At 41.5% G+C, this 24,436-nt stretch overlaps 1 long non-coding RNA gene across 24 annotated transcripts; it reads right to left on the bottom strand.

The window, feature by feature from the left end:
• Positions 1 to 15,520: 15,520 nt before the first annotated feature.
• Positions 15,521 to 22,750, bottom strand: LOC147300705 (uncharacterized). Of its 24 annotated transcripts, none has more exons than XR_015127601.1 (9): positions 22,495 to 22,750; positions 20,818 to 21,957; positions 20,422 to 20,501; positions 18,506 to 19,674; positions 17,935 to 18,411; positions 16,977 to 17,097; positions 16,687 to 16,725; positions 16,390 to 16,511; positions 15,521 to 16,313 (listed from the first exon to the last, which is right to left on the bottom strand). It is a non-coding gene; the product is annotated as an uncharacterized LOC147300705 (long non-coding RNA). The 24 variants fall into 24 exon arrangements; XR_015127597.1 differs by having other exon boundaries at positions 17,935 to 18,690; positions 18,870 to 19,674; positions 22,495 to 22,749; XR_015127600.1 differs by having other exon boundaries at positions 17,935 to 18,685; positions 18,870 to 19,674; positions 22,495 to 22,749.
• Between the last annotated feature and the right edge of the window lie 1,686 nt (positions 22,751 to 24,436).

Genomic DNA, 24,436 nt, shown 5'->3' with positions numbered 1-24,436 from the left:
GAGTTGTAAGCTTGTCTCAGCTGTCATTGTCACAGTACGGCTGTGTGCAGGCAAAAGTAGGACCCAAACGCAAACTCACAGAGACAAAAGGTAAACTCAAAAAACACAGCTTTATTGCTGGCGTGGAGTGGGACACAAAAAACAATACAAAATAGACTAAACTGGGAAAACTAAAGCACAAGGAGCCACAGGGAAAAATCACACAGCTATGGTGGAGACTACGACACTGACAAAGAGAAACACAGGGCTTAAATACACAGAGAGATAACGAGGGAATGAGACACAGAAGGAGGGCACAGCTGGGAGAAATCAGGACTGGACGAGACAGAGACGCAAAACTAGAAACACTCACATGAGGCATGGACCTTCAAAGTAAAACAGGAAGTATCACACAGAGACGCGAACTAGACACAGTGGAGACAGCAACTAAGAAACAGAGACAAACCACAAGGCAGAGGTCTAAGAACCAAAATACACAGAGGGAAATACTCAGCTTTGAACACAAGAGACTAGACTAGAGGGAGTAACAAAAGACCAACCATGAGAACATAATGCACAATGCAGGGTGACAGAAAACAAGAAACTCAAACATGCAAAGACACACCATAAACAGAACAGAGGGGGCACAGAGAGACATGAAGGGCAGGGGAGACTTAACATGGGTTGAAACACAAGGGGGAACTAATAAGCAAATCAACATAGGAGGCCTAATGACCTAAACATACTATAAACATCAAAATGAACTAAAACTCAAAACACTGGGTCCTAGGACCCAGGATCGTGACAGTCATACGATAACAGATAGCAAACATTCAAAATATTTAATTTATTGCTGTTTGCTTGCAAAGTTAATTATTTGTTTGTTTTTAGCAGTATTGAATAGCAGTATGCTATTCAATACTGCTTATTGAATAGCAGTAAATGCAAAATAGCTAGATATTAGATATGTCGGTAAACATTCTAGGATACTTTTTTAAAATTGGTCTGAAGATATGAGGAATAATAATACAATATAAAAGACACTGAGTAATGGAAATTCTACATTAAGTTGATTACCTTTTGCCGTTGTTGCCGTCTGTAAAGCCTCTTGTCAGGAGAGCATAATCATTTTGCAGCACACCTTCACATACAGACTACAGTATCAAATGAGAAACCAACTTCCTTGATTGCTTTTTCTGAGTCACAAACCTGTCTGTCTGGTTTCTTTGAGAGAAATGTAGATCATACACTTGATAAACTTCAATGTGTTGATGATTGTCCTTGTTGAGGCAGACAGTGCTTCATGGTCTTCGTTCAGTACCTCAAATTGGCTGACTGGTGTTTACAAACAGAAAACCAAACAGGGGTGCCAAATCTGAAAATTTCTCCCATAATATGCATGAATTTAGCTCCTGGATCCAGAAACATATCTGCTTTATTTTATTAGTTTGTGATATTTTCTTAGGATGTCATGCAGGTTTTTTTTTTTAATCATTATTTGTCATTCAATTTGTTTGATGAAAAATTTCACATTTTATTGTTCATTGGTAAAAAGCAAATAAATGGGCTTTCCAGTTGTATAAAATTTATTGCCAAGAACCATTGTTGCAGAAAAGAAACAATGAGCCAAACATGGTTTATGTTTTGTGGTAAGTTTATGTGAATTATTATGTATTATGTATTATTATACATATTACCAGTGCTATAAAAGTTCCAAAGTTGTGGTACTCATCTGATAGTTATTTGTTTAGATATCTGTGTAACTAACATCATAAAGTGGATGAAGTGAACTTCTGATGTGTTCCTGTAAATACACAGAATGTATTCCCTTGTCTGTTTTCCTTTTTTCATGTTAATTGGACTCTGTGGGTATAATCTCACTTTATTCAGATCATTAAATGGCCATTAATTGGTTTGTTTTTTTAGTTTTCTTATTGCTGGAAAAGAGTGAGGCCCCATGTTGAACACCTCAGATGATCTGGGGAAGGAGAATATATTTGTGTTTTGTTGTTTGGTAACATATTAACTCAGGGCCCAGCAACACTCACACTATATAATCACACCTTTAATTGAAGGCTTTTGAGACATAATTAACACATGAGTTTGCATTTGCGATATCACATATTAAACTATTTATTTTAAATCATGTTGTATATTACTAGTGCTGTTATTTATAATAATTTTAGGAAAAAATAGAAATGAAGCAAAAATGTAATATTACAAGAAAATAATAAAAAAAAGAAAATCTCAAAACTGTAGGTTGTGATTATTACATGTTTTGATTCATTCAGTTCATTAGTGAAGTCAGCTACATGTTACAGTACCATACTACACTAAGTTGCAGTAAAACTAAGGTCCCCGAACCCAAAAACTGTACGAACCTGATTAAAACCTGTTTGCAAAATTACAAAATGAAATCAAATCTGGTGACTTTTTCTGGTGTTATTGGAGACTTATTTATGACAACTTTTGACGTGAAAGTATGTATTGCTCTTCTCAACAAGCAGCGGGTGCTGCCGTGGGCACCTCGCCCGTGCCAAAGCGCTCACGGGCAGAGGATAGTCCTCCCCCAGCTGCTATCAGGGCAGGAAATGTTCCCACCTATGCGTCCAAACTGCAAATGATCGTGCATGAGTGAAACCTCTGCTCCCGCAATGACTGTAACGCAATCAATTCTTCTTTTACTGTTATGTTGTTTTGTGGCTCACAAGGTTTAAAACTACTTAACACACACACACACACACACACACACACACACACACACACACACACACACACACACACACACACACATACACAAAGTAACTCCACCAGAGTGCCTATTTCGGGTCACTTTTGCCGGTCCAAGCCCAGATAAAGGAGCAGGGTTAGAATTGGGACATTAAAAAAAACAATAATCGCTAAAAGAAATTTAATTTGTAGTTCTAAATAAATTCTAAATGCATTTAGGACGTTTTTTTACTCACTTTATGTCTTTATGTCTAGTGCTTTTATCTGAGCTCAATCTGTGCTCTCACCTTAGCTAATACTGTAACACGATCTAATCTGTTATTTACAAATTGGCTGATAACATATGTTTACAAAGTACACTATTCTTTTAGACAGCTCATGAAATGAGGCATCCAAAAACAAACAGAAAAACAAACAGGGCTGTCAGGAACTAAATTCATAATATGCATGCATTTAGCTCCTGGATCCAGAAACATATTTGCTTCATTTTTTAAAATTTGTGATATTTGCTTCAGATGTCATGCAGTTTTGTTTTGTTTTTTAATCATTATTTGTCATTCAATTTGTTTGATGAAAATTTTCATTCTAGAAGCTAACCTCATGACATTAAGGAGTGAATGTGATATCAAACAAGTGATACACAACCACGAGCACTTATAGCAATGATATCGGAGTGTAATTGTATGGTATCAATGAGAGGGAAAGTAGTCACAACAAAGGGCATTGTGCTATTGGAAGGCAAATCCAATCACAAAGGCAAATCATGAAAAGGCTGCTAGGAAAGCTGCAACATACCTGCAGAGGGTCCGGCAAGTCCTGAGGAGTCAGCTGAATGGAAAGAATACAATTAACACCTACGTCCTGCCGGTTATCAGATACCCTGCTTAGATAATAAGATGACCAAAGAAAGAGGTAGAAGCCACTATCATCAAAATAAGAAAGCTTTTTACCGTGCATGGAAGTTTTTACCTCAAATCCAGTACCCTGAGATTGTATGCTAAGGAAGGTGACTGAGAACTAGTGAGTGTCAGAACCACTATCCAGGATGAAACAACGTGGTGGAGGGTGAAGGCAACAGTGGGGCAACAGTGATCCCTGGTAGTCAGAGCACTTGGGACAGTGACCCATGGCTGGGCGAGTTGCTCCAAAAGATCGCAGGAACAACGTCCAAGATCTCTGTCCCAAAGAGCGCAGTCCTAGGAACAGCAAAGATCCTGTGCAGGACCCTCAAGCTCCCAAGCCTTTGGTAGAAGATCCAGGCTTAAAGGATAAAGACCACCTGCATGGCGAGTGGCGAGAACTTTTTAAAATATATATAGAGAGAGATTTACAAACCTTTGTCACTCACTAGTGGGTAATTTTCCTCAACAAATAAATGAAAAAGTAAATTTCCTTATTTGTTAATGAATTTTACTGTGATCTAATTTTAGACTTTTTTTTTTTAACTTTTGGGGTTTGAGCCATCATAGGTGACAATTGTAACCCTAACTCTACCCTAATTCTATATTTCGAACGGCACAATCGACTCTTTAAAAGTGTGATTGTTTTTGATATGTAACTGTTAAATTTATTATTTTCTTTGTTACCTGATTACCAACAATTTAATAAAAATATTATTTTTTTTAAACAAGAGACTTAGTGAAAGATCGGGGCGACTGGGTTTTCTGTTCGACAAAGAGGGTTACCTAGATCTCTGAGACAGTCACCTGAGTAGTGAAGCTGCATGCTGGCAAGTTATCTTCAACAAACTCTGAGTTTCTCTCTGACTCCTCCTGTCCTGCTACAGCTGATCCAGCTGACTGACTTGGTTTCATTTCCTCATTCACACAGCCTTTGATAAAATATTACTCTGCAGAAATTCCCATCTTTGCAAACATAATAATCTGGTTAGATGTTAGTTTCTTGTTATATTTAACATGACAACTTTTATTATTGGTCACTGGATAGCACTGATTTATTATCAACTCAACCCCACCCATCCCATATATGTCTTAACTTTAGCAATTACAGTTTAAAAAAATCTTTAGGATATGGGGCTCTGATTATTATGTTTTCAACACGCCCTTTTTTTCACAGGAAATTTTACAAACATTTACATCTGAATTCAAGTGTTATGACTGAATGTTAAATTGAAATATTTACTAATATAAAATTGATATTTAATCTAAATATTTCTTAAATCTAAATACACTGGCACTGATTAGTGATCAGTTATTTAGATATTTCTTTAAGCAACACTGAATTGTGCCCTAACCCTAGCCCTAGTTGATGGTTGGTCTGTTTTCATTCAGCACTTCCTGTACCAAAATAGTACGTAAGGAAGGTGACAAATCAAACTTAATGTAATTGATATTTGGAGAGACAAATTTCCTGATGATATATCTTTTACCTGGAGTAACCGTTCTGGTTCAAGGAAATCACGTATTGATTTCTGGTTAATATCAAGTAGTCTATCAAAGGACAGTGTTACGGTCAATATCCTTACAACTCCACTTACGGATCATAGAGCAATATATATTAATCTGCAACTCTTTCCTACTATTGCAATTAATAGATCCTCCTATTGGAAATTAAATAGCTCGCTTCTGAGCCATACAATTGTAAAATCTGAAATTACACGACTGTTAAAACACTTTATACACAAGGCTAATATTGAGAATTCCTATAGCACAAACTGGGAAATTTTTAAATTTGAGACAAGTAAAATGTTGAGACAGTATGGGGCAAAAATAGCTAAGTCAAGGGCAGCAGAAGAAGAAAATCTAATTGTTCAAATTTCCGCAATATATCAACTCCCACCAGACGAGGTCTCGGAGGAGGATAGATTACATCTTAGGTCCTTTCAATCTAAACTGGATGAGATTTACCGCCAGAAAGCTGAAGGAGCTTTTGTTCGTTCAAGAAAAAGGTGGATAGAGGAGGGAGAGCAGAATTCTGCTTATTTTTTCCACTTAGAAAAACATAGATCTAAAACCAATACTATTCATAAATTGAATATAAATGGTACGGTCAGTGATGATGCAAAAATTATCTCTCAATTTTGTTGTAATTTCTACTCAAAGTTGTATGAATCCAATTATAACGCAAAGGTCGCTACCCAATTCATTGACTCTGTAAACAATGTTGAAATGATTAAAAGTGCTGATAGGCTTTTTTGTGACAGTCCAATTACTGAAAAAGAGATATTGACATCTATTGAATTTCTTAAAAACAACAAATCTCCGGGCACAGATGGGCTGGTGGCTGAATTCTATAAATCATTTTCTTGTCAGCTTGCACCCTTTTTGTTGCAGGTTTATAATGAAAGTATTAAAAGGGGCACTCTTCCTCCCAGCCTTACTCAGGGACTTATTACTTTAATTCCCAAACCTAAGAAGGACCTACTTTTTATAGACAACTGGAGACCAATAAGCCTCCTAAATAATTGTTGTGATATTTTGATACCATGGTAGCATTTACAGGATATTGTTTTATAGTGATATTATACAGGAAAACTGTTACTCAATAAGGCCCATTTACTAGTTGTTTTTCTCTTTCTCTGTAACCTAAGAATTAATGTGTAAGAATCACAGGTTGGTACCTCAAGGTCGAAAATACCACAGAGACCACTTCCTTACTCCCATCCCCCCTTCTTTATCTCCTAGAAAGGAGCTTGTTAAAGGCCAGGTGGTTCGTTTCAGAATTCACTAATGAAAGAACTCTGTATTCTATGTCTAGGAGTGTATTTTGCTGGGATGATCATAAATTGTAGCTGAACTGATAAACTACACAAAGGATACTTCTTTGCTCACAAGGCAGGAAGACGTTTCCTTATTTGGTCTGTACCGGTTTGAACTGAGAATCTGTTGACACACGAACCTTTTTCCTCTATATATACTGTTGTAAGATGAATAAACCTTTGAGTCAGTTTGGAATGACAACCTAGAACAGTCTCCGCGTCTTCTTGTTTTTCCAAACTGCTCCCGGTACTCCAGCTGGTACCGTGATTAACCATTGATCATGCATGAGAATATTTTAATTTTGTTTATGTTAAAGGATGAACTCTGCTTATCGCTGCCCATGTCTCGAAGGAAACCCGATCCTCACAGACGGAGTTTTCTTTCAATAATGATTATAAAATATTAGCTCTATTGCTCGCTAGAAGAATTAAATATATTTTGGACGATATTGTAGACGAGACACAGTCTGGTTTTATGACAAACAGACACATCTCCAATAATATTAGACTCGTCTTGGATATTCTGGACTACTCAGCATTAATATCTGATGACTCATTTATCCTTCTCCTGGACTTCTATAAAGCCTTTGACTCAATTGAGCATGAATTTATATTTCTTACACTTCAGAAATTTGGTTTTGGTGATATCTTCTGCAGAGCTATCAAAACTCTGTATTCCAATGCTAATAGTTCTATTAGAATGAAAAATGGCACCACTTCTCGTTTTAGTCTTAATCGAGGTGTACGCCAAGGTTGCCCGATTAGCCCTTATCTTTTTTTACTTTGCACCCAAATTCTTGCCTCTCATATTTCGAATAGCCCTGTGAAGGGTATAAACATAGCAGACAGAGAGATTGTCATCAGTCAATTGGCAGATGATACCACAATTTTTCTTAAAAATGCCAGCCAAGTGCCAATTGCTTTACGTGTAATAGAGGATTTCTCAAAAGGGTCTGGATTGGTCCTAAACTTAAATAAATGTCAGTTATTACCTGTCAAAGAGTGTAATGTTCAGAGTATTTGTAATATAACAGTTAAAAATGAAGCAACATATTTAGGTCTGATTATCTGCAAAGAGAACGGTGGCACGGTGGTTAGCACTGTTGCCGCACAGCAAGAAGGTCCTGAGTTCAATTCCACCATCAGGCCGGGGTCTTTCTGTGTGGAGTTTGCATGTTCTCCCCGTGTTTGCGTGGGTTCTCTCCGGGTACTCCGGCTTCCTCCCACCGTCCAAAGACATGCAACTTGTGGGGATAGGTTAATTGGATAATCCAAATTGCCACTAGGTGTGAATGTGCGAGTGAATGTGAGTGCGAATGGTTGTCTGTCCCTATGTGTTAGCCCTGCGACAGACTGGCGACCTGTCCAGGGTGTACCCTGCCTCTCGCCCTATGACAGCTGGGATAGGCTCCAGCGCCCCCCGCGACCCTGAAAAGGATAAGCGGAAGCGAATGGATGGATGGGAATATCTGCAAAGATACAAAAGACAGAATTTTACTAATTTTTCCCCCAATTATTAAAAAATCTCAAACCAAATTAAATCAATGGTTGCAGAGAGATTTAAGTATAAGAGGAAGGGTATTGCTCTCAAAAGCAGAAGGTCTGTCTCGACTGACTTATGCAGCAATTTCTCTGCATGTGGACGGCAAAACTTGTAAGGATATTGACCGAATGCTCTTCAACTTCCTTTGGAAAAACCGGACACATTACATCAGAAAAAGTGTATTGATGAATGACTATGAACACGGTGGTCTCAATGTTTTGGATTTTACTACTCTAAACAATACATTTAAGATTAATTGGGCTAAACATTTTCTTAAAAATCCGGTATCCATTTGGAATTTTATTCCTCACTACATTTTCTCTAAGTTTGGTGGTCTAAGTTTTATCTTAGGTTGTGATTATAATATAGATAAGCTTCCAGAAAAGCTCTCGATGTTTCACAAACAAGTTCTATTAGCTTGGTCCCTTATATATAAACACAACTTTACACCCCATACGTATTCAATTTGGAATAATAGGAACATAGTGTATAAAAATAAATCATTATTTTTTTCTAGGTGGGTTGAGAAACGGATTGTTTTAGTGAATCAGCTGTTTAATCCTAATGGGCAGCTCATGTCCTATTCAGAATTTTTAAACACCTATAAATTTCCAGCCACACCCAAAGAATATGCCATATTATTTGATGCAATACCTACGGGTATTATAATGCTTTTTAAAGGTATTCAACCTTGCATATCATCTGTTTCTCTCCCCAACCCTTTAGATTCACACATAGGAAGAATCTGTCTAACAAACCACAGTAAAAGTAATAAGAATATTCGTGCTTTGTTCCAGACAGAATCTCTAACTATCCCACATGTGGTCTCTTATTGGAATTCCTTTGTCAGTGACATTAACTGGAAAAGAGTATGGACAATTCCTAACAAGTATCTGGTAACGAATAAAGTGAAGGAAGTCTCATTTAAAATATTGCATAAATTTTATCCTGCTAATCATTACATGACGAAGTTCAAAAGGGACATAAATGTGAACTGTGGATTTTGTGGAAGCCATCCTGAGACTGTGCAACACCTCTTCTGGATCTGTTCATACGCTAGAACATTTTGGAAAGACTTCAGTAGATTCATTGCTGGACATCTCTATAATGACTTTACTGTGAAATGGGAAAATGTTGTATTTTGTTTCTTTCGAAGGCAAAAAAAAGATGTTTACTTTATAATAAACTTATTAGTTATCTTAGCTAAATTTTATTTTCACAAATGCAAATACAGTAACAGAAAACCTAATTTTAAACATTACTATAATGATGTTTTATGTTACATAAAATTGATTAGTGGATCACTTAACAAAAAGGCTATGAAAACTATTACTATTTGTAGTAATTACAAATTATTTGAATGTATGTAATTCTTTGTATTACACCCCCTGGCATATGTTAATTTTGTTCTGATTGTATACATGTTCTGTATACTGTTTCTTAATAAAGTTTAATATTTTGAAAAAAAAAAAAAAAAAAAAAAAAGGAAATCGACGGCGCATTTGGAGTATGCATTTGAAGTACACTTCGAATTGGGACAGCCGTCGTCGCGTGGCGGTGACGTAACCGCACTTAAAATGCGTACTTCAAGCATGCAGTCTCTTAATTGGGACACAGCCATGGTCTCAGTGAACAGTCATGGTCACACACTGCATGTGGTTTTAAAAGCAACATGTCTGTTCACCACAACAATGGAGATGTGTAATATTAGTGCAGCTACGGTTTGTTTTTGAACATCAGTTCTGTTTTCTACTTTGATCACTTAGACCAAAAAAGTGTTGTTTTCAGATTCTTTCTTTTACATCTATTAACCACCTGTTCATTTTTTTATTACAATTAGTTTCACATAAATGTTAGTGTTTTCTTTTCCATCCATCCATCCATCCATCTTCATCCGCTTTATCCGGGGCCGGGTCGCGGGGGCAGTAGCCTAAGCAAAGAGGCCCAGATCTCCCTCTCCCCAGCCACCTCCTCCAGCTTATCCGGGGGAATACCAAGGCGTTCCCAGGCCAGCCGAGAGATATAATCTCTCCAGCGTGTCCTGGGTCTGCCCCGGGGCCTCCTCCCGGTGGGACATGCCTGGAACACCTCACCCAGGAGGCGCCCAGGGGGCATCCTTGTCAGATGCCCGAACCACCTCAGCTGGCTCCTTTCGATGTGGAGCAGCAGCTGCTCTACTCTGAGCCCCTCCCGGATGGCCGAACTTCTCACCCTATCTCTAAGGGAGAGGCCAGCCACCCTTCGGAGGAAGCTCATTTCCGCCGCTTGTATCCGCGATCTCGTTCTTTCGGTCACTACCCACAGCTCGTGGCCATAGGTGAGGGTAGGGACGTAGATTGACCGGTAAATTGAGAGCTTCGCTTTTACACTCAGCTCCCTCTTCACCACGACGGACCGGTGCAGCGTCCGCATTACTGCAGCTGCAGCCCCAATCCGTCTGTCAATCTCCGGCTCCCTTCTCCCATCACTCGCGAACAAGACCCCGAGATACTTGAACTCCTCCACTTGGGGCAGGAACTCATCCCCGACCCGGTGTGGGCACTCCACCCTTTTCCGGCTGAGAACCATGGCCTCAGATTTGGAGGTGCTGATCCTCATTCCCGCTGCTTCACACTCGGCTGCGAACCGTTCCAGTGCGAGCTGGAGGCCCTCACCCGATGAAGCCAACAGAACCACATCATCTGCAAAAATCAGAGATGAGATTCTGAGGCCACCAAAGCGAAAGCCCTCCGCCACTTGGCTGCGCCTAGAAATTCTGTCCATAAAAATTATGAACAGAACCGGAGACAAAGGGCAGCCCTGGCGGAGCCCATCACCCACCGGGAACGAGTCCGACTTATTGCCGGCAATGCGAACCAAGCTCTTGCAACGGTTGTATAGGGATCGAATGGCCCGTAGCAATGGGCCAGACACCCCATATTCCCGCAACACCTCCCACAGGACACCCCGAGGGACACGGTCGAATGCCTTCTCCAAGTCCACAAAACACATGTAGACTGGTTGGGCAAACTCCCATGCACCCTCAAGTATCCTGGAGAGGATAAAGAGCTGGTCCAGTGTTCCGCGACCAGGACGAAAACCGCATTGTTCCTCCTGTATCTGAGGTTCGACTAACGGACGAACTCTCCTTTCCAGCACCCTGGCATAGACTTTCCCAGGGAGGCTGAGGAGTGTGATCCCCCTGTAGTTGGAACACACCCTCCGGTCCCCCTTCTTAAAGATGGGGACCACCACCCCGGTCTGCCAGTCCACAGGTACTGCCCCTGATCTCCACGCTACATTGCAGAGGCGTGTCAACCAGGACAGCCCTACAATGTCCAGAGCCTTCAGGAACTCGGGGCGGACCTCATCAACACCGGGGGCTCTGCCACCAAGGAGTTGTTTAACTGCCTCAGTGACCTCGCCCCCGGAAATTGGCGGGTCATTCCCCTCATCCCCAGACTCTGCTTCCTCCTTGGAAGACGTGTCAGTGGGATTAAGGAGGTCCTCGAAGTATTCCTTCCACCGCCTGACAATTTTCTCAGTCGACGTCAGCAGCGCTCCGCCAGCACTATACACAGTGCAGGTAGAGCACCGCTTTCCCCTCCTGAGACGTCTGACGGTTTGCCAGAATCTCTTCGAGGCAGTCCGAAAGTCTTTTTCCATGGCCTCTCCGAACTCCTCCCACACCCGAGTTTTTGCTTCAGCCACTGCCCGAGCTGCATTCCGCTTGGCCTGTCGATACCTGTCGGCTGCCTCCGGAGTCCCACAGGCTAACCAAGCCCGATAGGACTCCTTCTTCAGCCTGGTGGCTCCCTTCACCTCTGGTGTCCACCATTTGGTTCGGGGATTACCACCACGGCAGGCACCAACCACCTTGCGGCCGCAGCTCAATGCCGCAGCTTCGGCAATGGAGACGCTGAACATGGTCCATTCGGACTCAATGTCCCCAGTCTCCCTCGGAATGCTGTTGAAGCTCTGCCGGAGGTGTGCGTTGAAGATCTCGCGGACTGGGGCCTCTGCTAGACGTTCCCAGCACACCCTCACTACGCGTTTAGGTGCACCAGGTCTGTCCAGCGTCCTCCCCCGCCACCTGATCCAACTCACCACCAGGTGGTGATCAGTTGACAGCTCAGCCCCTCTCTTTACCCGAGTGTCCAGAACATATGGTCGCAGGTCTGCTGATACGACTACAAAATCGATCATCGACCTACGGCCTAGAGCGTCCTGGTGCCACGTGCACTTATGGACACTCTTATGTTCGAACAGGGTGTTCGTTATGGCCAAACTGTGATTAGCACAGAAGTCCAATAACAAAGCACCACTCGGGTTCAGATCAGGGAGGCCATTCCTCCCAATCACGCCCCTCCAGGTCTCGCTGTCGTTACCCACGTGAGCATTGAAGTCTCCCAGCAGGACAACAGAGTCTCCAGGTGGAGTCCGCCAGGGCCTCCACTCCTGGCCGCCACCCGGCACACAATGCACCCGACCCCTATGGCGCCTCCTGCGGGTGGTGGGCCTGCGGGAGGATGGGCCCATGTCTCCTCTTCGGGCTGTGCCCGGCCGGGCCCCATGGACTAAGGCCCGGCCACCAGACGCTCGCCCTCGGGCACCCTCCCCGGGCCTGGCTCCCGGGCGGGGCCCCGGTAACCCTATCCCGGGCAGGGTAAACTGTTCCCTCGGTGTCCTTTTCATAAGGGTCTTATGAGTGTTTTCTTTTATGATCTTTTAATGCTTACACTACACTGTACATGTCTACATTAGAGACTGTTGTGATATTTTGATACCATGGTAGCATTTACAGGATATTGTTTTGTAGTGATATTATACAGAAAAGAGTTACTCAATAAGGCCCATTTACTAGTTGTTTTTCTCTTTCTCTCTGACCCAAGAATTGATGTGTAAGAATCACAGGCTGGTACCCCAAGGTCGAAAATACCACAGAGACGAGACCACTTCCTTACTCCCATCCTCCCTTCTTTATCTCTTAGAAAAAGGCTCGTTAAAGGCCAGGTGGTTTGTTTCAGAATTCACTAATGAAAGAACTCTGTATTCTATGTCTAGGAGTGTATTTTGCTGGGATGATCATAAATTGTAACTGAAGAGATAAACTACACAAAGGATACTTCTTTGCTCACAAGGCAGGAAGACGTTTCCTTATTTGGTCTGTACCGGAACCTGCTGACACACGAACCTTTTTTTCCTCTATATAAGCTGTTATGTACTAAATAAACCTTTGAGTCGATTTGGGAAGGCAACCTGAAGCAGTCTGTGTTTCCTTGTTCTCCCAAGCTGCTCCCGACGTCGTAACTAACCCAGCTGAGCGGCATACCTGAGTGTTACTTTGAATAATTAGGAATCTTATAAGGAAAGGACAAAACTCTGCTTATCGCTCACGCCTTGGAGGAAACCGGGGACGGAAATTTCCTTCAGAGACATTTCTGTTTCCTGTTTCTGTTGACTCAGAGTTGTGAAATGTTCTTTTATTTGATACACAATATGAAGTTCATAATTTTCTTACAAATAAAACTCTAATGACAAACATGAACAGCTGTGCTTATTTCTGAGACATGAGTTTTTGAATGTGTTGATATTTAGACAGTGTGCATCTGTATGCTGAAACTGTAATGGTGAACCTGAGGTGATGGTCAACAGAAGGCAAATATATATCAATATAAAACAATATTGAAGTAATGTCTTTACCCTCTGCAGCGTGTGGACGCTGTGCACACAATCACCTTATTCACTGTAGTAAACATGCACCGCTAGCTCACGTGACTGACTGTCTCCATGGTTACATCGTATATTATTAGCTGTGTAAACAGCTTCCAAAGATACCGCCATAGCTCTCTGCAGCTGTAACACTTTCACACTTTGCAAATCATTTCATGGTTTTGATAGTTATGAAGACAGAATATGTTTTTAAGGTCATGCTAGGTGGTTGCTATGGTGGTTGCTGTGGACTTGGGTGGACCGCGTCCGATTCCTGTTATTAGCTGTCCGCCGTAGGAAGGCTGCGTTCCATTTACAAGTAGTGACAGTCTGCCGCAACTCGAACTCAAACCCCGCTTTGTTCTTTAATTATAGGCCTTTTATAGCCGTTCATGACACGCACACACACACATAAAGCATTTTGCCTCACCATGAGAATGCAAGTTTACCTAACCTAACCTTAAAGTATCTGATATAGGATAGAAAAACGAAGCAACCAGAGATTTAATGATGAAGACTCTGGGTTCTGTAGTTCACGTTTTACAGTCCTGAATGACTCTTTGCATATGATTTATTGAAGAGGACTTTAGAATGCACTTTACATTTAGACTGTTGCTGTTTCATTTTTTACATTGTCGCGGTGTTATGTCATGAATAAGGTTCACCTGCTGGGGGTTTGATGGATCAGCTGGACAATTCAGTCAAAGACAGACTTCATTCATCATATGCAAGAATCCTAGTTGGATTTTTGTTGTCACTCATATTTTTGAACCAAATATTGAAAACAATTCTGACAGACTGGATACCTGGTCAGGGTGTACATTACCTTGTACTCAAGTATCCCAGGACAGAGCCCTGCCCCACCATGAGCCTGGGTGGATACGTGGTTATTAATATAAAAGGACCAATACTGAATATGAATATTTCATGAAAATTGAATTATAATACAAATTAGTAATAAGGGTTTCTCTGCGCCCTTATCTACTCCATACTCAGCTGCGGGCAGAGAGGGTGACAGGCGAGGATGGCACTGAAGAGAAGATGCTCGGTTTCTGGAGTCTCCTGGTCCTGTCAGTATTAGTAGGATGCATCTGCTGTGTCTTCTCGTGGATGCTCACCTACCTTGACTCGTTCCAGCCTGGTATGGATTTCCCAACACTGTGGACAGTGGCCCACGTCAGAGACGTTTAATATTGATTACATATGTCTGAATTGCTAACCCTAGCTCAACAGACCACAATGCCCTGGACTGTCAGTATAGTTACATGCTGTGAACATAAGTACCTTTGATCACAGTTTGTGTTGTAAAAGAGAAGGAATATTGGAAAGAAAGGTCAACATTGTGATATTATTTCTTCCAAACTGACCAGAAACATGCTTGTCAGACTCTCACAGCAAAGGATCAGACTCACTGTGCATGACGGCTCAGGCCAATGATGTCTGTTAAGATTGTCAGTTGTTTAGTGCTTCTGTACAGTTAGGGTCACGTCTCTATTTCAGAATAATTAATATGCGGAAAACACTAAAAGTTGATTGTCTTCCAATATTCTAGCATAATTAAAAAACTTTGACTTTGTAAGTACATATTATTAGTCCTAATGCCAGTATGAGTCTTCATAACTCCTGCTTTGAAATACTGAACTTTGAAATTTACCTGATGAAAGATAGTTTACAGTGGCACTCTGTCAGGATCATTCTGACTATAAGATCACTGTATTAATCTGAATCCTTCTGAAATGTGCTGTGAATGAATGCTGATGCAACTCACTGTGGGAAAGCTGCTAATAAAATGAATCTGTGACACATGCAACACGTTCACAGAGGAAGAGGACTCAAAGGGAGGACACGCAGAGGCTGTGTTGAAGTCAGAAATCCAAATCTTTATTAAAAAAAACAGGCGGCGGTTACAAACAGGAAGACAAGCAGTCCATCAAACAGTCTACAGGGTCAAACATTCAGAGAATTTAAACAGCAGTAAAAAATAACTGGACACTGAAAAACTTAAAGCAATGTGTGACGCAATAGAAGGAAGCAGTGTGTTACTGTGTTGTGTTGTTTGTTACGTTGTGATGTGTCATATCGTGTCGTGTTGTGTTATATGTAGTGCCGACGTAGGACAGTTTTTCCAATTTCATTGTACTACTGTACTATGTATGACTGTGCAATGACAATAAAGAGTTATCTTATCTTATCTTATATTCACTGAATTATCATCAATTACAAAAGAGAAAAATGACGATTTCTAAGGATTATTTTCTTAAATGCAATTAGAGTGTGGCTGGTAAAGATGGAAACATACAGACTGTGTGAGTTTGGTGAACTTTGTTAGTAACAAATGAGGTAAAAAAAACAACCCCAAAACATACAAAACACAGAAAGAGGCTCTCAGTATTCATTAATAATTAGAAAGAAAAATTCTGGTCGTGGATTTTTGCAGTCTTAGTTCCGCTCGCTGTCATCATTATAATCATCATGATAAATGGCGAGGTCCTGAGGTGGGTGGGGCTGTCTCTGTGATGTCACCATGAAGGAACAGCATCTGGCACGTGTTGGTGAAACATCCCAGTACACTGGTGTAGTTTCCTCTCCAGCTGTTTGACATGTGACACTTGAATAGTGTTAGGTCAGGTGACCACATGGTTTCTAAAGTAACTGACAGGAAGTAACCAGGCCGTCAGAAATGGATGGCATGTGTGTAGAGTTACTGGAGTTGGGTAACTCTACTTACCAAAAGCAGAAGCACACAGATGAAGGATCAGATGCTGAATGTTGCAGGAACATGCTCATGTGTGGTGGTCATTCAGTGCTGCTCCGGCAGGTTAGACAGTCCAAGACTGATATGCTGCCCATCTGAGAGTTTGAAAACACACATGGAAAGATTTATTTTGTGTTACAGTCAAAGTTGGATGTTCATTTTTGTCCTTTAAAAATGTTTGTGTATTTGAAAGCACTAACATTTAAGGATGACTTGGATTGTCTCCTTTAAAGGGGAGACAAGTGTATCCACTGATCTACGTCACTTTACCTGGATGATGACTCTTCTCCCCCTCACTCAGAAACACTCCTAATATAACCAAGCAAATAAATAATATTGAAGATTTACTTACATCATTACAAAAACATCAAAAACATCTCCCTTTGATTCTATTTCTCCATTCCTGCTGAACATCAGGCAACAAATATCTCAATAAATCACAGTAAAATGTAAAGCACATGTTTTCTCTGCTTTGTCTAACCTCTGCAGAGCCTCTGTCAAGAAAAACATAACTGTAAGCATAAAACAAATATACATTCATAACACGTCACTGGACAAACCTCGGTCAGTTGATTTCCTCTGTGCAGTGCAGATGAGCATCAGTCAGCAAGTGACTCTGCTGGTTCTTCTGAGGAAACACCACCGTCTCTCCACACCGTCACCATCTGTGAGCACAAACTGCTGCTCTGCCAGCATGTAGGAATCACATATCACACACACAGGGGTGAAGAAACATCAGAGCTCAACTTTGGATACTTTAGATCTAAACAGATCAAAGTAGCTCTTAGTTTCAACAATCAGTGAGCAGACAAACAATGATCCCACCCACTCCATGACATGTTGGTCAGTCACAGGAGCTCGTTCAGTGAGAGACTGAGATTACCGAAAAGCACCACTGAACGACACAGGAAATCATTCCTGCCTGTGGCCATCTCCCTGTACAACGCATCCACTTAACACACTGTTTGCTGCTACAACTACACATGTTTCTTTTCCAAATATTTATTTATAAGTGACTTATGTATGTATGTATGTATATATATGTATATATTGTACTATTCTTAGTTAGCGTATTGTCTGTCTTGTCTTAATGTTGGTTTAAAATGGAGCACTGTAACAAAAAATAATTTCCCCCAGGGATCAATAAAGTATTCTGATTCTGATTCTGATACCAAACTGATTCTGTATGAATACAATATGGTATTTTCAATACAGGTATCAAATTAATTTATTAAAACTAATACAGATATATGTATATTTTTTTTGATAAATTAGTTTGCTAAATTATAAGAATATATATATTTTTTCATTTAACAATTGCAACTAAAAGAAATTAAATATTGAACAAAAATATATTGTCACATTCTTTGCATGCTCAGCACGATGACAGACTTGAAGTTGCTACAGATTTTAAGAAGTGATAATTATAGGGAAGAAACTTCTCTTTTTCATCCGTTTAATCAAACATTTGATGCCTCAGCTGTCTCAGTCCTATAGCGTTCTGCAACTACAACTAACCTGAAGCTTGGATTTGGCTGCAGGTGCCCCTGTACATCCTTCTCAGCAGCACACATGTGGGTACCATTTAATCCCACTTCTTCCTGAGCTTTGCTTCATCACAAGACCAAAGGTGGCATCCCGTGTCACAGTCTTATCATCATCCAGAAGAAACATTTGAAGAAACATTTACGCGCCTCCTGGTTTTGTTTTCTGATCCTGCGAAAAGACTGAGGACAACAAAGCCCAGAGAACACAAGATACACAACATCCAACATTCAGACTCAACAGCCTCCATAAATGAAGAGCACCAGGTTGGTTCAGTTATAGTAGATATAAGCATACTTCACATTACTGGGTATGAATAATAATGAGGAGGCAAACTTTGACGATGCAGAGCATGATGTCCCATCATCAGACTGTAAACAAACATCCACCAGGCTTCTTTGTTGCCAAAATTGATGATTCTCCTATCAGGGATCAGTAGCGTGTATTAACCTGTGGTACAAGCAGCAGTCACTGAAATATTACTGTTTCAGATAAGAAATCTAGGACATAAAAGCCAGAGTGGGAGGGATCTCTGCAAACTGACTTAGGTCTGCAAGTGTGAAGCTCAACAAAAATCTGACTCTCCAGTCACAGACAAACAAAAACTCCAGCTGGGAGATAGAAAATGCTGTCTGGGTCCTGCTGGATGTTGCTGGTCAGAGTCCACACATTAGCAGAGTGCTTCTTGGTCCCACTGACCCATGTGGACAGCGACTGTGGAGAACTGTTCTGGAAAACAGAGAAGAGAATTAAAATAACAAAAAGTAGCAGCAGTTCAGATCTGATTTAATTTAATTTCCTTCACACAGCACATTCGTCCAGGCTGACAGGTAAACAGAATTAATCTCAGGTAACATGACTCATAGTAGAGATTCAGTAAGAAAGATTGCAGGCTCTAATATTATTACCACACAATCCAAGGACACACCAACAGCTCCGATTTGTAGAACTATTTAAACAAATGTCTTCTGAATATTCAATTCAGGTTCGCAGTGGGAGGGTGGGAGGTGTCGTGGAATTTTTTAAATAAAGTCTGCAACACAGAAAGAGCTGTGATCAAGCTATTTATTACTGCGCCAACACACATCAAACATCACAGTTCAGTCATGTCAGCGCTGCCACAGAAGTGGTGCTCCTACTCCTTTATGCATTCCAAGGAAGAGGGAGGAAGTTACAAACGGATCCTACCACACTTCAACGGATCAATGGTTATGCTGTTTTGTGGCCTTATCAGCACCCGTAAAGGGAGTTGTTTTCTCAAACTGCTGACGCTGAAGTAAGTTCATCTAGTTTTAGAAACTTTCACTGAACAGTAACAGTGTTACAACTAAGCATATGCATAAGCACTTAAATACTTTAAATGAGAATAACAGAAATTTTCTATTACAGAGGCTAGAGCCTGTCCCAGTAGTCATAGGTAGAGCACACCTGGACAGGTCACCAGTCTGTCAGAGGACTAACACAAAGACAGACACCAGAGTAACAAATCTATTTAAAATTAATGTAAGTTTGCTGCAGCTGTATGTATGAACATGTGTTTCTGTGCTCACAGTCCACCTCTCAGGAACCTGTAGTTCACTTTAAGTCTACTTTAAACAAACCTCACAAAAGGCTGATGTGGCTGGATCAGTAGTCTGATTTGAGTACGATACCTTTGGCCAGGGATTACTCTGGTGCATCGCTTCACTGCAGTGTTACGTATTTTCCCCACACCTGAATAAAAAAAATACTGATATATACAAATAACAGCTTCAGCTGATGCAGCCTGACTCAATCCTAAATGTTCAGCACACAGAGACACAGAGGTGCCGTTTAAAGTTTAGTGTTAACCTGAGTCACTGATCATTTGCAGTATTACAGAGTCTGGCAGTCTTTGCATGATGTCCACGTCACTGTAAGTTTCTAGCCGACTCTCAGGTGTGACAGGTGTGCCAGCAGGAAACAGTAATAATAACCTGCATCCTGAGGTTTGTCATGCAGGACTAAAGAAGCCAGGCTTTGTTCACACAGCTAGGATTGTATTTTACACTGACCCTGGGTCAGTATAAGTATCATACAGTTTAAACGAAGCACTGAAACTTGCACATATTTATTATAGATGCACTGAAGCTAATCGAGATATTTGCTGTCAATCTGTGGCTGCGATTATTATTATATATTATTATTATATTACTGGAAACTTTATTAACTAGTAACTTCATCAGTCATGACAGAAGCTAATATTTCTGTGCTAACATCGTTTAAACAGTAACAGCTTTCCTCCAATATAAGCTAACGTTTACACCGTAACTTTAAGCTAGCACCATAAAGACGGTAAAACACGTAATAATATCTACAAATGCATCTTAAAGCTGTTATATTAGCACTCGGTGTATTACTAACATAACCACATTAACATTACTGACACTCGCTGACTTTTAATAGTCATTCTATAAATGCTGTCTGTTTAAATGGTCTTACCTGTACACACTGCATATCCACCGGATTCCAGCCAGAGTGGATTCTGGAGTCTTCCCACGCTCCTGTTAGTGATCCTCCATCTGGATGGATGAGAACAACCTTCTGAACAATCTAGCAGGAAATGGCCCATATCTATGGGACTGATTTGTGCTAATAACGCCCATTGTATGGACTGATAACAGCCGAAGCGGGTGAATAAAGTCACCCAGTAGCTAGCTGTGCCATTACCCAGCATACATCACTCCCTCCATAAATGCAATAAACGATACAAAAGTAATAGCCTATAATTAATTCCTCTGCTGTATCTGCTGTTTTTCAGGTAGTTGTTTACATTATATAATTTATTGTATTCTGTATACCTCACTACAATGTGATTTGGAAAATGTCTAAATATACCGACAACAGGCACTTCCGCAGCAATCTCTTCAATCGGAGGACCCTTCACGCACAGGCCCCGACGCGAGGGGCCTGTGCGTCCATAAGTGAAGCAGAGGGATAGTGATGGGCAGATGAAGCCTCATGAAGCACTGAAGCTTTTCATCCAATTGGTTCACCTCAACGCGAAGCTTCTTGAAGCTTCATTTGCTCTAGCAGGACACCTACTGGACGTAAAAATATTAGTTGGCATGAATTTGAAGAGTGTGGCATTTTGCACACAGCCTGTAAATGTCAACAACAAAAGGAGTGTGTAAAACATCTATATTGTAGTGATGGCAGCATACTGTGTATATTTATGCTGGCAGTATGGAAAATGATTATTTGTGGCAAAGTTCGAACCGCTTCCTGAACCAGTCACGTGGTACAGCCGGGCAGCGAGGCTTCGGACGTCATCATTTTCAGCTCCTCCCATAAATGAAGCAAGCCCCGATACGCATGGCGGCGGGGGGCGTGGCCCGCCTCCTGTGACATCAAGGTCCAAAGCCCTATTTGGCTTACAGGATGATGACATCACATATATTTAGAATCTTACAACAAATTTGGTCCTATGATGCTTTAATCCGTTGATCCGCAAAAGTCTATAAATAGGGGTGAAGAGCAATGACTTTTAGTTAATTAATTGCAGCATTTATGTTAGCAGAATTGAAACGTTCACCAAAGAGGTATTTTGAAACACCTGGATCCTTTTTGGAGTAGCTGTTTACAGATTCCAACATGTCTCAGAGGAAACAACCCTACAGATTTCTAAGGTAAGTTTTCTTTCTTTTTTTCTGTTTTTAGGTTGTTCACTGACAGAATAAGAATCACACAAGCTCACCTCTAGACAGCTGCCCTGCATGGTTTGAAGCAAAGTTTTCTTCTATTTGATCTCAAAAAGCTCCTAAAACAGTCAGTGATCACCGTTGACCTCCCTCGGCTTTTATTACCGCTAATCATTTATTTAAGCTCAGTTTTTAAAACCTTAGGATGTAACTACAACCCAGCCCATGCAGCAGTATATGAATGACTAACCTCGTATTGTGGATGGATTATCTCAGTTGTTCTCCTGGCTGAAGTTTGGTCCTTTTACAGCATCCTGCCATGCGATTACATTTGTTCCTGACCACCGAGAACGCTCACATTAACTTTTATCGAGTGGAAAAAAAGTTAGCTTGTTTATATTATGCTAACATAGCTGTGTCGCTAGCGGTCACGTAGCACATCATTATATACCAGCTAGCCCAACTTCAGTCACCCTACAAACGTCACTGCTGTTTAGTTTTCTGTCTTCATTTATGCTGGAAGTGATAGCAGAGTTGTACGTTTTAATTTGTTTCCAAAACCCCGCAGTCAGGACATGCTATATTGTATTTAGATAGAAGCTAGCGAGCTAACTCCCTGCTAACTTCTAACTCCGTTAAATGTCATAAATTCCGTTTTCATGGATGCCTGGATGTTAAACTCAATTGTTACACCTGGTAGAGCAGAACGCTGATCATTTTATTAAAGATGAAAGACTTTAGACAGTTTTTCAACTCTCAGTAATGCCACAGTGATCGTTTGATATATGGACCTGCAGCGGAGTTTAGACCCAGACACGGCTAGTGACGTCAGACTGAACAACCGGATAGTGATATGAATTAATTTAGAACTCACTGGAGAGAAAATGCCACGAGCAAATCAACAAAAAGCTGGGGATTGCACATGACTGGCGTCTTTGTTTGGTGATATCAGATACACGTTGCCTCCAGGATGGAAAACGATGAAAAGATAGCCCATTATCCAGGTTCTTGCCTTCACGATCATGAGATCTAACGTTGCAACCAACTACAAAACAAGTATGAACCATAGCTGAAGCTGTATCCTTTGTCTGGCCTACTGTCATGGCGGCGGGGGGCGTGGCCCGCCTCCTGTGACATCAAGGTCCAAAGCCCTATTCGGCTTACAGGATGATGACGTCACATATATTTAGAATCTTACAACAAATTTGGTCCTATGATGCTATGACATGGTTATATATTTACATGTAGATAATGTCCTCAAGTTCTGTATAACCACTTTGTCCTCTCTCTGTGTTTGTTTCTCGTTCGTTGTTGTGTGTGTTTGTGTGCATTTGTCTCTTTCAAACAGGTGCCGGTCCTCACCTCTGCAGTGCTGCCGTCTCCTGTAGCGCTGCATGGTTCTAAGCTAAGTTTCCTTTCCTTTTTCTGTTCTCTCAGATTTGTCCTCAGGTTTGAAGTGTCTGCGTTGTGCAGCTGGTCTGGTCTGTCTCTAGACAGTTCAGGCTTCACCCACTAGTTAAATGGTGGAGGCTCACAGCGACATACTCAACACACAAGTTTCTGAACTCTGCATGAGGGTTTCTCCGACGAAGTGAGGGCCGTGAGGCACAGCTCCCCGTCCCCCGGTGACCCTGCTAGGTCCACCTTCTTAGGGAAACCCTCTGCAGAGGAGCTGACAGAGCCAGGAACTTGTGAGTTGCGTGTGTCCACTCAGGCATCATTCATGCTTGTTCTGTAGGCAGTTCCTGTCAGAAGGAGGAGGCGCAGCAGGAGCGTCGGGGGGCGGAAGACGGTGCCTCAGTGCCTCTCTCCTTCTGACATTGTTAAAGAAAACACAACAAATTTATAATTATGTAGATAATTACATGTAGATAATGTCCTCAAGTTCTGTATAACCACTTTGTCCTCTCTCTGTGTTTGTTTCTCGTTCGTTGTTGTGTGTGTTTGTGTGCATTTGTCTCTTTCAAACAGGTGCCGGTCCTCACCTCTGCAGTGCTGCCGTCTCCTGTAGCGCTGCATGGTTCTAAGCTAAGTTTCCTTTCCTTTTTCTGTTCTCTCAGATTTGTCCTCAGGTTTGAAGTGTCTGCGTTGTGCAGCTGGTCTGGTCTGTCTCTAGACAGTTCAGGCTTCACCCACTAGTTAAATGGTGGAGGCTCACAGCGACATACTCAACACACAAGTTTCTGAACTCTGCATGAGGGTTTCTCCGGCGAAGTGAGGGCCGTGAGGCACAGCTCCCCGTCCCCCGGTGACCCTGCTAGGTCCACCTTCTTAGGGAAACCCTCTGCAGAGGAGCTGACAGAGCCAGGAACTTGTGAGTTGCGTGTGTCCACTCAGGCATCATTCATGCTTGTTCTGTAGGCAGTTCCTGTCAGAAGGAGGAGGCGCAGCAGGAGCGTCGGGGGGCGGAAGACGGTGCCTCAGTGCCTCTCTCCTTCTGACATTGTTAAAGAAAACACAACAAATTTATAATTATGTAGATAATTACATGTAGATAATGTCCTCAAGTTCTGTATAACCACTTTGTCCTCTCTCTGTGTTTGTTTCTCGTTCGTTGTTGTGTGTGTTTGTGTGCATTTGTCTCTTTCAAACAGGTGCCGGTCCTGACCTCTGCAGTGCTGCCGTCTCCTGTAGCGCTGCATGGTTCTAAGCTAAGTTTCCTTTCCTTTTTCTGTTCTCTCAGATTTGTCCTCAGGTTTGAAGTGTCTGTGTTGTGCAGCTGGTCTGGTCTGTCTCTAGACAGTTCAGGCTTCACCCACTAGTTAAATGGTGGAGGCTCACAGCGACATACTCAACACACAAGTTTCTGAACTCTG

This window comes from Aulonocara sp. 'chitande type north' Nkhata Bay, unplaced genomic scaffold (genome assembly GCF_057382095.1).
Source record: "Aulonocara sp. 'chitande type north' Nkhata Bay isolate Kocher_YH1m ecotype deep benthic unplaced genomic scaffold, A_spYH_male_GT1.1 unmapped_scaffold_15, whole genome shotgun sequence".
In the NCBI taxonomy this organism is placed as follows: domain Eukaryota; kingdom Metazoa; phylum Chordata; class Actinopteri; order Cichliformes; family Cichlidae; genus Aulonocara; species Aulonocara sp. 'chitande type north' Nkhata Bay.
The sequence above is the reverse complement of the archived record's forward strand: the minus strand, read 5'-3'. Positions and strand labels throughout refer to the sequence as shown.